We start from the raw sequence: 15933 nt of genomic DNA on the forward strand, positions 1-15933 counted from the left end.
AGCGCCCCAGCACCTCAGGGGAACAGGCTCCTCCCGCCGCTGGAGTCCGACCGTCCTCGGCCTGCTGTTGCGGCTCGGCGGGGACCGGAGCTGCTCCTCGGACCTTCCTCCGTCTCCGCCTCCCCTCGCTCTCCGTTCCTAGGGCCGGGCTAGCGCGGCTGCCACAGACCGAGAGGCTTAAAATGGCGCCGCACAAGGAGCTCTTATAAGTCGCGCAGTGGCCGCTGTATCCTGCCGCCACCGGCGCAGCGCGGAGCGTTCCGCCGCGCGAGGACAAGGGGCGGGGCGCGAGAGAGCGGCGGAAAGTAGTCCCCGCGCCGCCCGGCGCCCGCCGTCGTCCGACCGCCCGGGGCCGGGGCGGGGCGCCCGCGCACTCCCCGGCCGCTCCCCGGAGAGGGACCCGAGGCTGGCCCGCGGTGCGGGCCTGGGGGGCGGCTCGCTAGGGCGCTGTGGTCCGAGGCGGGGAGGCCCGGGGATGGAGGGAGGGCGGCACCCGGAGCCTCTACTGTCCGGAGCCCGGCGCCCCCGCCCCCGCTCGGGCCCCGACCCGGAGAGCCGACGCGGGCTTGCCGCAAGCTTCCCGCTGCCCCGCGGGAAGGCGGCCTCTGGGCTCCGGCCCTCGGGGGGGTGGGGGGCGGGGGGCGGGTGGCGGCGCGGGCCCCGAGGTCGCGGCCCGCCAGCTCCCGGAGCTGCCGGCCGCCGCCGCAGCCGCCCCGCTGTCGAGTCGAGGAACTCCAGCGGTTTAGGGCTTCCGTGGTCTTTGCGGTCTGGACCTCATTCTCCCCGCAGGACTCGGCTCGTCTGCGAGCCGCACATCGCCCCCCCCCCCCCCCCCCCCCCCCCCCCCCCCCCCCACTGTCCGGGTCGTGGATCCCGCGTCCCGACCGGTTGCTCAGCCTGAATTTGGAAGTGAAACACCGGTCCGGGCCGCCTGCGATCCCTCCTCCCGAAGGCTGTGAACTCTTAGGATGGGCGCCCAGTCCGCAATTCAACAAGTCTTTAGGAGTAAGCGCTGTGAACAAATGACTGATGGAAATGGATTAGCTCTAGAACCCTGTCAATTAGGTTAATTCTGATGGATTCCATTTTTATCTGGTTCCACAGTACTACTATCGATAGATTTATTTGTGAGCATGTTTCTTTGGAGGAAATGCATTTCTAAGGTATTACTTTTTTGAGAAATCAAGTATGTTGTTTATGGAAGGAGTAATCAATTAGGCAGCTTGTGATTTTTGAAAACTAATTTTCGATTCCTCAAAAACATTTTCTAATTCGTATCAGCAGGCTAAAATTGGGTCTTCCTTTCCCTTGGAAATGTCTCGATTGTCACCCAGCAAGATAGGCATTTGTTTATCAAAGCTGAAACAATCATGATTGATTCAGTTTCTCTGGTCTATTATTTTATGCTTATTTTTCCTCCAAAACAATGGAGAGTGCAAAAAGCAACAGTGAAAGTTGTCTTGGGTCTTTTATCCCTGTAATTAATGAATGCAAACAATAGGTCTTTATACATAGGTATGGGCAGGAAACCTACTTATTCACTCATGGAGTAGGATATGTAGTTTTAGGCAAGCTAATGCTCAGGGCCAACATGTTCTTTAAATAATTTCTTTCCCCCCGTCTTAAAGGTATTTTACTACATACAGCGGTAACGTTTAACTGCTATGACCATACCAGTGGAAAAAGTACACACACTGAGACGATGTTCGGTGAGATCCATTGTCTAGAATTACTTTCTCATTTTTATCTGCGCAAGTAATTCTATAGAACTAAATATAGCCGATGGTGGTGATTAACTCGGCCAGTGAGAATTCAAACAAATTAAACTAAAAAAGGTATTTCATCAAAGCAGTGTTTCTCATGTAAACTCGGAGTGTAAATAGCGTTTCCAGGCACTGACCCCCAATTTTAATCCTCATAAAAAGTATTAAAGAATATACAGTTGATTCGATTAGAGTCATACATTTAAAATCAGATGACTGATTAATCAATATTTGAGCAATTTTTCATGGATGTTTCCTTTTTGTATATTCCCTGTGGAGGGGGATTGGTTTTGTTTTGTTTTTTTTCTCAATAAGGCACTCTGTTAAAACTGGTTTAGAGATATTTGCACCATTAGAACCTCTAAAGGATAAAAACTCTTCTATGTTTGTATTTCTTTATTCAGATACAAAAATAATTGAAACATTTTCTATAATTTAGATATCTTAATCCAAATTTGGAATTAAGATTTTTAAATCCCTGCTAATATTTTAGGTAAACACCATGTCATTAAAGGAAATGTAAAATTTGCAACAATGCAGTAAACTGTGTTCCCTATCAAATTTAAGTGTACTGAAGAATTACTGTGTGACTAGCATTTAAAAATATTAGTTGAATTTAACAGATTGCTCAGAATTTTTATTTTCTTCTCTCAAAAAACAGAAATTGTTCCACTTGTCTCACCAAACATATGAGATGAATAACTTCTCTGCAATAAAGACAAATGCTACCATTAAACCAATAAGAAATACAAGCATCAAAATACCTGATGAGTTGGTGAGATAAGTGCTTTTGTAAAAATGATTTTTCAAAATGGGCCTTGGGCAATATGTTTCATAAAAAACATTTGGTTATCTTTTTACACCTTCTTCTAGAGCCAGCCATTTGGGTTTGACATGAATTAATCCATTTTAATGCAAAAGACTGCATTAAACAGAAAAAAAAAAAAAAAAGCTGCAAAAGACAAATGGTTCCAAATTTCAGGCTCTGTGCCTAGAAACCAAGTGTCTCCAGCTGGTTTAACAGAGGAAGTATTACTTGTCATGATATTAGACCATTGGCACATCAAGCAGTGATTACATGGATTCTGAATGGAAAGCATCCCTTCACTAAAACACATGATTCTGAATCACCTTAGGCAAAGAAAGAAATGCCCAGCGTGTTTGTGCACTTCCAACAGAAACATTAATCAAGGCAGCACTGTAAAGAAGGCCCATTCACTTTTTGGATAGTTAACTATCAAATCCATTAATTAAACATTTATTGAGCACTATGACAATGAGTTTCCTTTAGAGAGAGGGAAATGAGTGGTCGGCTTCTTTTGATTAGGTCCCTTAAATTAATGTATAATTATAGCTGTTAATCAGTCCTACTTACAAGTAAGCAGAAACAGTAGAAAATAAGAACTGTGTAACGAGGGTGTGGTCTCCTCTGGACTCTATATCCGAACCTCCTTGAGAAGAAACCTCTCCCAGCAGAAAGGTAAGACTAAATAATATTCCCTGCATTTATAAACAGTCCCAATTCTCTAAGAAGGTGTGTTAAAAATATTTCTTTCTGAACAACGTGAAAACGTTGGGCAATAATCAGATCAGGTTTTCATTTAGCAGCTCATCAAGTGCGCTATTTATGGATTGGGACTTTTGATTCGCAATACATCATCTCAGGGTTCAGTGTTATCTTTTGATTTCTTTCCAGCTGAACAGGCTAAGCAGTTGTAAATACCTCTTGTCAGGCTACATGGTTGGCTATTCTCGCACACAGAAGTAATCTAGGAACCCACTGGGCAAATTCGGCGGAGAGCCACCGTGGAAAGCTTGCATCTGGTGCGCTGCGGGATGAGGGAGGGGGCTGTGAAGGTGGTGGGAGGCGGTGGCCATGGTGGTGGCCGTGGCAGCAGCAGTGGTAGCTACGATCATGGCGGCTTCAGTGATGCCAGGAACACGGTTCCTGCTTGGAGTTAGCGTTCTCGAGGCCTTCCTTGGTTTGACACAACAGTCCTTGCCATACTAAGGAAGTACATACATTTAATGGCTACCATAGAAAGTGTGAAGGAAAAGCAATGGAGATATCATCCATGATATTCAAAGAACACAAAGGTGTCTGTTTCTAAGAATTAAGACAAATACCTACCGCTGCGCTGCAAAGAAATCACGCTTTGGAGACATAACCCCCCCCCCCCAACATAGACACACACACACACACACACACACACACACACACACACACACTTCTGTATTAAAAATTTCAAAATGGTTGCAGATATTTCATTCACAAGAAGGTTAAAGGCGTTTCCCATCGCAAGAAGGATTAACTTACCAGAGGATTCTGGGACTGCAGATGTATACTGCGGCAAAATCCTAAATTCATCGAAAAAAATCATTTCTGGACTCCAGCTGCTAAAAATAATAGAATTATAGTAAATCATGGATAAGATTAAAATAAGCCATTTTCACATTCCAAAGTGTTCAGGAAAAAATGATTCTTTTCTTTTAACTCATTTCTTAAACAATGCAAATTTTAAAGTAGCTTTTCTTTCCAGAGCACGCAGCGCCATGAAATCGATAATTTTTGATCTTTCGGTTAGTAGGCAACATGGTGAGCTATTGCAGGGACTGCAGGCAGCAGACATGTTCTTGTCAGCTAAAAATTTTCATATTGTTTTTGAATCCATTGAGATTTGTAGATGTGATATCACCGTTTTTTTTTTTTGTTTTAGCCTGCACTGGGCTATTGGGGACGCAAACTCTCAGTTTATCGACACATACGTGTCTATTGCTTTATATATATTAAAAACAGGGAGTCTTACTGGATCTTAAACAAAAAATTATGTAAAAGGAGTGGCTGGTGTGATTATAATCCCATCATGCAGGGTCCACGGTTCCCATTTAGTGAAATTTCGCAGAGGGCAACTTCTTAAGAACATCCCTGCTGTGCAGAGTGAAAAGCATGAACAAACCAAAGACAGAATTCATCTGTGTTTATATTTTACAAACAATGAAAAACCTACTCTTTGTATGCCTCTTTTCCCCCACCTTATTATTTCATGAAAACTGCAGCATTTTCCCCGCCCCCATCCAAACACTCACCACCCCAGCACTGCAGTGTTCCGTCCCTCTTTTGCTTCTCCTTCGTCTTCTTTTTCGCTTTCACAAATTCTGCACGCGCCATCTTTGTGTGGGGTGATTCTTTGCTAATTTCAGTTACCCATTCTCTTACAAATCGGTTCAGAAATAGAAAATTATAGTGCGCTTTGGGGCTTAATTTGCCTAAATTTCTTTCAGTCTTTCCTTCTGACATAGAAAAATGGAAACGACAGGGGGGGAAGCCAAAAAGAGAGATATTTCTATTATTTCCATAACCTGTTGTATACAGTGGTGATAAAAAATATTATTAACATAATAGCAACAGCTGCAGCCTAAATAGAAGCTATGAGATAATTAATGTGCTACAACAAATTAATTTGCTGCAGGTGCCTCTGCTGTGAACTGAGTAACCCATGCCATATAAAGTCTAAATACAATTATGATTCCCCCCACACACTAAAGCAAAAGACAGAGCAAAATGTCTTGTTCAGTAAATATTTTGCATGCCTATTGTAAAAAATAAAATCCTCTCCAGCCTCTTCCCCCCCTGTCCCCCATCAAGCCATCTCAGATGGTTTAGTCATCAGTGGATAAGTGTGGAGTTGGATCGGGTGTGTACGTGTATTAGTGTCTATGTACAGAGATGGAGGTTTTATGCTGTGTCTTAGTTGGAAAACGTATGGACCGGCTATACATTTCTTTTTAAGAATTAGAGATCGTTTATAATATTTAAGAGCCCTATTGGTTTTAAAACAAAAATTAGATGGATTAATGTGTATAGCCAGAAGAAAAATAACTGTGTTGAGGAGTTGCCCATCCGAATTAATCTTTCTAAAAAATCATATATATCTTTTAAAAGAGAGAAATGTGTTTGTAGTAGTGTAACACTCTTCACTGATGCAAAAGAGACTTTTTTTTCCCTCTCACTTGCTGTCAAGTTGAACATTTATGGAGAATGGTGGCAGATTATATCACAAGTATATGCCAGAAATACACTGCATCGGGGCAGCTCGGACAGGGGCCTGGAGAAGGTCACAATGCCAGAAGCAAATGTCCATTTTCTGTTTTGCACCACTCAGCAAAAAGTAACTTTGGGCCTCGAAAAGTGGAGGAACAGAGAGATTGATTTTTTTTTTAACTACCTGACTAAAAAAATTCTCTTTGAGTAAGGCTATAGTCCTTTCTGACTTTTCTTCCAGTTATGCCACTGAATAAAATGACATTCTTGTTTGCACTGTAGCCTCGGTTCGTTGTTTGTTAAAAGTATACATTTTATCGTGGTCTAAATACCCAAGGTTATTGGTTATTAAAATGTATTGTGTTAAATTTCAATTCTAAATCCTATTACAAATTAGATTATTTCTTAAATATCGCATAGCATTCTACAGCATTTTGATTTAACCTTGCAGACATTTTAGTTCTAGGATAAGATACGAAATTATTCTAACAGAACACTGTTTCAGCTGTACCCAGAAGGGACAGTACACATGCACAAGTTTTCTTTAAAATGGATTTTATTTCCTATATTTCTTTCGGGTGGACAAGTGGTACTTCTCACTAACATCTGATGCAGAGGTACCGCACATTTGTCATACCATTTCTCATGCGGTGACGGACGTGCGTTTTACTCCATCTTTCTTTTGTTTATACCAAGGCTTCATTCTTCATAATCCATCTTCAAATCTGCTCGTATTTTGAATTTACAATTGGAGAATTTGAGTTGGGAGGGGGAAAGAAAAAGAAACAAAGACCATTGGTCCTCTTTAAAAATGAGGAGCAGGAAATGGCCAATTTCTTGGTAAAAATGAGAAAAGTCGACAAGTGTGTAATGTATACATCTCCTCCAGGATTTTCCAGTTATTTTGATGTCAGCTGACTGTGTCGTTCACACAAATGTAACTCTCTGAAATCATGTAGTTCTATAAAATCGTCATCTTGAAATCAATTAGGGAAAAGAAAAAAAAAATGCTTTAATTTCTGTTGCTTCAACCAGTTGTCCATTCAAAATATTTTTCTTTCCACTATAAATTGTATTCAAATCTAAGCCATAAGAAACCAAGATAGTAAATGTCTAACACACATATTTCTCTTTCCTATTCATGCTCTTTTTTCACAGCATAATAATCCCTGGTCTTCCAGCCCTTCCTCACAGGACTCTTAGTTTTTGGAACCCGTTTTCTTAGATTGCAGTGCAAGTGAGACTCTGCAGGTTCAGAACAATAAAAAAATGGTTGTTGCTGAAAGCCAACTCGTTTTGGGGTATTTTGTTACATAGGGAAAGCTAACTAATATAGCTAAGATTTGGTTTTTGACTTGTTTTTACCAATCAGTAATTGATCATCAGTATTGATTAACTAGCGTGATCCTGAGCTGATTGTCTTCTAAAACAAACATTTTGAAAGATTTTGCATTGTGTAGTCTTCTTAGTAAAATAATTTAGAGTATGCACCCTCTAGATGTGTATTTATTTAAATTATACATATGTACTGCTCTCAATGCTTGCATGAAATATCAGTGAAACTTGGCTTCTTTTTTTTTTTTTTAAGAAAGAAAGTAAATATAGAAGTTGAAGTATTTTATTTTTTCATCCCAATGGGTCCTCATGTGCACCTTCTGGGTTATATTCATCCACTCAGGACCAGTCATTAAAAGTCTGAAATCTTTCCCATAATCGGCTTTAAAGCATTATTTCACCCCACTTGAATGGGTGCAATTCATTTTTGAAAACTAAACTCAGAGCTTTATTTATTATAGTTGCTGATGATTGCAGAGTCCTTTAGGGAATTACTCATTGATCTTTTCTATTAACTGACTTTAAATAAACCCTCTTTGGTAAAAACTGCCATTCATGTTTCTAGCACAAGTACCGGGAATATATACTGGTTGACGGAATCTCTTGCATCACCCTTTTCTCTTGATACTTAACTCTTTTGTGTGCGCGTCTCCTGTATCTTTCCATTCTTTAACTCTTGTTTTAACAAGGTGTTAACCTTTGCAACAAAGAGGATGAGGATGCCTTTTCCATGTCCAAAGATCCTGATGTAGCTCACATGATAATAGCTGTACTTTTAGTATGTGTTGATTGAGACTCTGCACAATGACAAGACACTCCTATAAAGTCAGTAATGCTTTCAAACAAATTTCTGTTTTATTAATCCCGGCGGGATCGACGTGAATGTGAATACTAATCACAAACATATAGGGAAGACATTTTTGAACCCACAGACAATTCTTACTGCCCAAACGGGTTTTGGGGCTCTCGTTTAAGCTGGTAGTGAGGAAGCCACCGTGGTAGGGAAAACAGGAGACGCAAACCCTAGTCTGCGGCGAATTTGCCATGTAACCTGAACAAAGCTCCCTAATCCCCCTGAGTCTTGGCATCTCCTCTGCGGTGGCAGTCAGGAATCTAAATGGTGGCTTCCATTTGTTGAGTTGCTGCCGGCTATGAAGCTTTGCCTTTTGCAGCCTAGTGAACTTCACCTTTTCACATATAAGACTTCTTTTAACCATCACGAACGGTTAAGTAGGGGACCACTCTTTTCCCGGTTTCACATTTGGAGAAACTGTGATTTAGGGAAACTAAAGAGTTTGCTCAGATTACAAGCGAGATAAACAGAACTGGAATTAGAACTCTAGACCCGTGTTGTCTGGTACAGTAGCCATTAGATGCCTGTGGCCATTTTAATTGACGTTGAACTAAATTATAATTAAAGACAATTAACATTCAATTCCCCGGTCTCATTGGCACATTTCGAGCGCTCAGTAAGCGTATCTGGCTACCATATTGCACAGCAGAAAGAGCCACATCCATGGTAAGTTCCATTGGACGGGGCTGAACTAGACTGACCAACTGCAAAGCCTGTACTTTTACCACTGGATTTAACTCTTCCTTGCCCAACTCATTCCTTTGCTCATTCATTTAACAAACATTTACCGAATACTTACCACTTGCCAGGCACCACCACATTGGGCCTTAGAGAGTTTTCTCATTGTGTTGTCAAGAACAAATGCAACACACATTAAAGCGCTTCTTAAACCGTAAGGTTCTAGATGAAAGGGAGATACTTTTGTGTCGTAGTTGCTATAATGTAGTGGGACTCCACTGAGGGAAGGGTCTCTTTTACTCTTCTTGGAATCCCGTCCTCCCTCCTCCTCTGGCACTTAGCAGGGTGTAATACCCATCAAAAGTGAATGCAGAACCTCCCATTAGAGTGCACGTATATCAACCCCATCCACCTTTCCTAAATTTGTCCAATTCATTGGGTAGAGTATTCTGAGCAACATGGCAGCTGGAGCATGTGCACAAGGTCTCAGCCAATCAGATACTTCTGCTTGGGACTTTGAAATGGGAGCAGGTGAATGTAGCTACAGAAGATTTACTGTTTTCTACACTACTGTCACTGCAGGGGCAGGCACTCCTATAAGCAACTCTATTGCTGTCCACCCCACCCAACACCCCCTTAAGTCTCTTCCTTGGGAGTGGTTTTGCCATTATCACTCAACGGCACATGAAATGAATGCCCATGACCTTCTAGGACTTCTCCAGGCAGCAGAGTCCTACGGTCACTAACTTGCAAAACACAATCTCAGTTTGTCCATACTTCTACCTTCAGTGGAAGGTAAAAATTATCCTCCCTATCCCAGGTAGGACTATGAAGAGAATAGGTTGACTTGTTCCTCTCCCCATTACGTCCTCCCCACAGCCTAGCTGCTTATTTTGACCCTCTGGTGTTAGGGCTAAGAGGAATGTGGCATCTCCTCATAGACAGGTTACTGTCATGAACTGGCTTTTGTTGTCCGGGTCTGGCCAATGTTTCAAGGTGACACTGTTATGGGCGTTTTTGTGGGTTTGTTGACAGCTCTCCCACCAGAATGTTCTATCACTCTCTTGGGCATAGTGGGACTCCACAACCTTAGGGTCCTCTTCAAGAGTCTGCCTCTGATCTCGGTCTCTCCTCCCTTTGACGTCCTCACTGTGTCCAGTTCTGGGCCATCTGCTTTGGCATTTCTGCCTGGTGACCTGCCTCATGCCTTGCTCTGACATCTACAAGCTGTCATATCTTGGTGCCTCAGTTGAAACCTCTGGTCTGACTTCCTGTTCCCCTAAGGATGGCAGAGGGAACCCAGTCCAGTGGGGGCATGGCCACAGTCTGTTCCTCTGATGGTTCTGCTTTTATTTTGAATCTGTTGCTTCTACCTTCCTGGTGATTCTATGAAATATCCCACACCCTTCCAGTAAATTGTTTTCCTCCTTTAGCCACAGCCAGTCAACTTTTCTTTACCTAGTCCAATAAATTTTTCCATTGTATTTTTGACCTTTGTCCATCTCCCTAGTTTGTACATAGTCATTATATCTCTGCTATTTTTTCATATTGCCAAGTAATGCACACACCGTGTAGAACATGGAAAGAAATCAGAAATATAGGACATAGGATGAAAAAGTGCCACATAATTCCATATCCCCCAGATACCCACATCCAGAGGCACTTCTAATTTAATTTTCAAATGAAATAATGTATTCACAGTTTTATCTCTATTTCACCCTATTCACCAGTTACCACCACCACAACCCTCACCTTTGCATTGTTATTAATTTCTTCTGTATCCAGCCAGTTTCTCTGCGCATATATAAGTCAATATGAGTTTGGCTTACTTACCCTTCACCACCCTTCTTACAGAAAAGAGAGTATAATCTTCTTGCCCTTTACTTTTGTTACTTCCCAACCTATCTTGGAAATCTCACCACATCAGTACTCAGAGTACTGCCTCATTTTTTTTTTTTTTTTTTTTAAGTAGGCTTCATGCCCAGCGTGGAGCCCAACACGGGACTTGAACTCAACAACCCTGAGATCAAGACCTGGCTGAGATCAAGACTCAGATGCTTAACCAACAGAGCCACCTGCCTCATTTGTTTTTATAGCTGCGTGGCATTCCATGGCACCTTAATTTAGTTAACTAGCCCCTTCCTACTGATGGACATTAAGTGGTTTCCAAGAGTTTGTCATTGCAAATAGTGCCGCATGAATAATCTTCTATGTATGTTATTCGCTTCATGTGCAAGTCTTAGCTGTAGGATAAATTCCCGGAAGTGGGACTGCTGAGTCAAAGGGTACATGCACCAAGAGACAAGAATCAGTATTAGGTATTGCCAGGCGGCCAACAACTCACTGGCACTGTCAGTTACCATAGGTGTTGTAACAATTTCCATTCTCACCAGCAACGTACAAGAGTGCCTGTTCCTTAGCAGCAGCATCAAAGGAGGAGGATGCCACTGTGCCCCATCCGTGCCTTCTAGACCGTCACCTCTATTCTACAGCTGCAACTCTCTGCCCCAGGGCTTTTTTCTGGCTTCAGGAAGCCAGCTTGGCCCCCGTGTGAGTGTGGGAGACAAGGCAGAAATGCCTGAGAGTTCATTCCCCACAAGCCACCATCAAAAATGGTGGCCAGGCAGTTGGTGGAGAAACACCCCAGCTTTGTCACTTATTGAGCGGATAGCTCTGAAGTGCATTCTGCACTGTCTCCCACAGTTTCCCAGCTGAGGTCCAGATACCCATCCCGGTAATTGGCCTAATAACACACCCTATCCTATCTTCTTTCCCTTCTCCTCACTTCCCTGCTGACATTTCCTGCAATCACCTCCCAAGTAAACTACTTACATTAAACTATTTGTCTCAAAATCTCTCCCTGGGAAAACCCCATCTCACAACTGGTCATCAAACATTTGGAATTTTAGAAATGATATCTCAGTGTAATGTGAATTTGCATTTTTCTCTTGTACATGAAGTTGATCATATTTTCATACATCTGAGCTGTTTTTATTTCTACTTCTATGAACTGATGGTCATATCTTTTGCCTATTGGTCTCTTCAATTTCTATAAAATCGATAGGAAGGTTAGTTCTTTGTGGTGTGAATAGTTTTTGCAGTTTGTTGTTTGTCTTTATGGGGTTTGTAAAATGTTTGGTGTTTTTTTTTTTTCTTCTCTCTTCCTCTTCCTTCTCCTCTTCTTCTTCTTCTTCTTCTTCTTCTTCTTCTGCCATTCAGAAGTTTTTATTTTTATGTAGACAAATTAATCACTCTTTATTTTGTGTCTACTGAATCTTTGGTCATGGTAAAATGCTTTCCTCCATCTTAAATTATAGAGGAAGAATTCCATGTTTTCTAATAACACTTACACGTTGTTTTAGTTTTAATTATATCTTTAATCCATTTGGAATTTATCCTAGTGAACGTTCATCAACTTTTACCTTTGTTGTGCTTTTCTGCACTCTGATCTCTCCCGGGATCACCTACTGCTCTGAAACTGCCCTTGGGTTACTTTGAGCAAAGTGTCATATTTCACTGCCCCAACCTATTTCCTCTTGCAGATGATTATGGGTCTCTTGTCTTTCCTCTTCACTTGGCCTTTACTACCCTTATTAGCAGAAGAGTTTCCCGCTGCAGTATTTCTCTGTCTGGAATAGCCTTCCCGTATCTTTCATTTTCCCGAGCCCGTATTTTATGTCTGCAAAAAGCACATATTTTCTTCCTTTCCCACAACTCCGCAGTTTTTCTTTAGTTCTGTTCAAAATTGCAGAGCAACTCATGTGCCATTTTCATATGCCATTGGATCCCATCTCTCCTAAGATTGCAGCATGATTTTAATTGCAAGTTCAAAAAAATAATGAAAAAGATTGGGAGGGCCACTAACAGTTTTCTAAATCTGCAGGATCCTTCTGCAACTCAGCACATTGTGGTGTACATTTAAAATTAGTTTGTCTTGGCAGTTCACTCTTAGGGAGAAAAATACAAACAAAACAAAACAAACAAACAACAACAACAAAAACAACACAAAAAACAAACAAAAAAACCCCAGATGGACAGATAGGTAGATAGATGAATAGACCTGATCTGTATTCATCTGTAGAATGCTAAACAAGTCATGCAAATCATATCTGCACATGAACTTGATTGAATTCTGTTGTTTTGGCCAAAGCAGACAAACCGGAAGAATTAAACCTTTTCTGATTTATTGCTGCCCTACCTGTTTGGCCGTTTCTTAGGTGTATTTCTAAAAATATTGCTCTTGCACTTCTGATGCCTTTTTTGGTATTGCAGGCTAATTCTACCCTCCCGATGTGGGTGAATCATACACCCTGATCTCCCGGACCTTCTTTTGGTTGAGTAACACCCATGGAGGCACATTCTCTTCTTAGAATGAAAGAAACTCATCATGTCCTATTGGTCTGGTTAACTGTCCTACCATTGAGTCAGACACTGTCTGGAATGTGAGAAAAGGAAACCAGCTTTCATTCCTTCCTCCCATGGGTGTGTTAAGCTCCCTTTGCTCACGTATGATACAAAGAAAATACATCACCTCGACCTGTTGACTCAACTGTGTACGATTCTGCTTGTTTACCTGGGGAGAGAATAATGCAACTAGGATAACACAAGATCCCCTTTCGTGGATACTCTGGGGCCTTTTTGACTTTTCTTGTAGGAGACCAGGGGAGGGGAACTGGGTAGTGAAAGGCCCATCTCCCTACCAGTCCTCCATTCTCTCTGCGAGTTTTCAGTGTAGCCTCTGTGGAAACTTCCATCACAGACATCTTCCCCGGGCACCCCCACCCTCCTCATCAGAATACTCCTCCCCTGAGTGTCACTAGCTGTGGGATTGTAAGACTCCATTATAATAAAGGTGACAATGACAGATCTCAAGGAAGTAGAGCTCCAAAGGGAGGGAGGGAGGCACATCAGAGAGAACGGGCTCTGGGAGCCTGATAATGAGCATGGAAAGGACTTTTTCTGCTTATGGGTGAAAAAGACAGGGAAGTCTCTGTTTGAAGACAAAGCACATAATAACGTGATCACAGAGCTCTCCTAATGGGGCCGATGTGACGTTCAGAAAATGTATTCTTCTCACTGACTTATTCTCACGTTCCAGTGGAAAAGGTCTTCAAATGAGTGTTTACTTAATGTACCTAGCTCAATAACACCACACTGTAGCCAGGATTTTTATACGGCAAAGTTACGCAGGCATATATGTTTAATTGATTTAATGACCTCGGGTCTTGTAGATGATTTTTCCGAAACCTCGGGTGGAAGAATAAAAAAAAATGTTCGGTCAGACAGAAATCTCTTAGTAGTGTTGTCAATGTATTTCTAAAGGATTTTCTAACATGCTTAGCTGGGTGTTCCCTTGCCTTTCTCTTCTCCTGAAAGGTAAGGTGGCTTTTTTTTACAGAAAGTGTATAAATTGGTTCAACCAGCATCGCCAGCTTCCCATGTAGGGAATGCTCTGTTTTCCCCACTCTTGAATTTGGAGAAACAGGGCCCGTGTAAGGAGTGACCTGACGTCGCCTTGGTGTTCAGGAACGAAACAGGCCACACCTCCGCCTCGTGTGCCCGAGGCCACTGCTGCCCTCAGGATAGCTGCGTAGGCAAACGCTCACATTTCTCTTGGACTGTGACACCCGGCCACATTCATTAGCTTGGCTCGATTGAATTGGTATGGCCTCTCCTTTTCTTTCTTGACTTGCCAGTCGCTGAGCCTGGGGATCAGAAAGGCACTCTAAACTCTTGACCCCCAAGCATGTGTAGATACTGGGGGACTTTCCAGAGCTAATTCTTTCCCATAGGACTTTCTGGATGGTTCCTGAGATTAGGAACAAGAGGGATGGTCCACCCGTCTACTCTTTTGCTTAGCACTAGGGGCTTGAGGTGGGGATCAGGAATGATTGCTAATGGGTGCGGGGTGTCTTTTTGGAGTGATGAAAATCTCCTAAAATGGACCGTCGGGATGGGTGCACTGCTTTGTTGACTATCCCAAAAAACAATGAAATGTGCAGTCTCACTAGGGAAATTGTACGGTGCGTGAATTATACTTCAACAGAACTGTAATGAACATGTCTTCATATATCTTACTGTTAATGATTGACCTAGTCTTCTAGGATCCTATCCTTAATGAAGCTAATGATATGCATCTCTCAAGAGCAACATGTCGTCACCCATGACTAAGTGCAGGCGTCAAAAGATATGAGCAGACCTTGTACAAAGTTTGTTCCTGTGACAGACTCAGCAGCTCCTACAGCTCGTGCAAACATTGTCATGCAATTCACTCGGTTCCAAACAGGGAACGTGAGCTTTGTTTTATATGCTTAGATAGCCTGAGATTAATTTTTAAAATGTTAGGTAAATAAAAGCTCTGCCATAGATACAACCTTACCGTCGCCACGTGCCTGTCACCTCGTGCTTCCTGATTCATTGGCTGCACAAGAACATTCCCAGTGGAACTACAGGTTCTTGTTCTCCAGCATTTTATGAGAGCTGCTGCGGGGAGAGCCAGAATGCTAGGATGTCACAGAACCAGGGTCTATGCTCTGCCCACATCTCAGAAAGGCTGTACCGTTTGGGGACCCGTCCCTCCACACTCTGGTGTTCATCTCCAAGAGGTAACATCTGCATTTCTTTTTAAAGACTGTCCTCGGTCTACAGGGGCACAGATTGTCTACCTGCACAGAGAGCCAGGAGCACTTGGGAGTTTAGGTGCCTGTGTACATAGGGAGCAGCTTTCATCAATGGCTAAGGGATACAGATGGGGATTGTTGAAATGCCAGCTTCCTTGTCTCAGGCCAAGATAACTGTGAGATGCAGCTTATACTCCAGAGTTCCTCATGGGATCAGGTGAAATCCCCTGCCTGCGATCACGTGCTTGGCTTAGCTGTTCTACTTCCCTGTTTCTTTCCAGGTTTCCCCTGCATCACTTCCTTTACAAATCACCCGCACGGCAATTCTTTTCTCAGAAGCTGCTTCTGGGGGCCTGACCTAAGCCTGTCAACCTCCAGGCTAATCCGTGTACTTGCGGTAGGCACGCCCTGGCATGCTGTGGGTACAACTGGCCTCAGAGTCTCAATTGGCTGTTTGTGTGAATCCGGACAGGTCTTTCGCTCCAGAATGCTGGAGTGTGAGTGGAGGCATGGGATCAGGTGGGACTTGGAACCAAGAGCTAAAGGAGAAAGACACCAGGGGCCTGGTGACATTGTTTGAGCCCCTGGCAGGGCCAGCGCTATGGGCATGCAGTCTGTGCCGTCCCATAGGGCTCTGGGCTT

The 15933-nt window shown here is 42.9% G+C and overlaps 1 protein-coding gene across 3 annotated transcripts in view; it reads right to left on the reverse strand.

Annotated features, from left to right (window-relative positions):
- CTNNB1 (catenin beta 1) overlaps positions 1-215 on the reverse strand; it is a 42249-nt gene extending 42034 nt beyond the window's left edge. For all 3 annotated transcript variants that reach the window (XM_049628951.1, XM_049628950.1, XM_049628949.1), the window contains exon 1: positions 14-215. The gene's annotated coding sequence lies outside the window, so the exon portion shown is untranslated. The remainder of the gene's footprint in view (positions 1-13) is intronic.
- Positions 216-15933: the final 15718 nt, after the last annotated feature.

This window comes from Panthera uncia, chromosome C2 (assembly GCF_023721935.1).
Source record: "Panthera uncia isolate 11264 chromosome C2, Puncia_PCG_1.0, whole genome shotgun sequence".
Taxonomy (NCBI): Eukaryota; Metazoa; Chordata; class Mammalia; order Carnivora; family Felidae; genus Panthera; species Panthera uncia.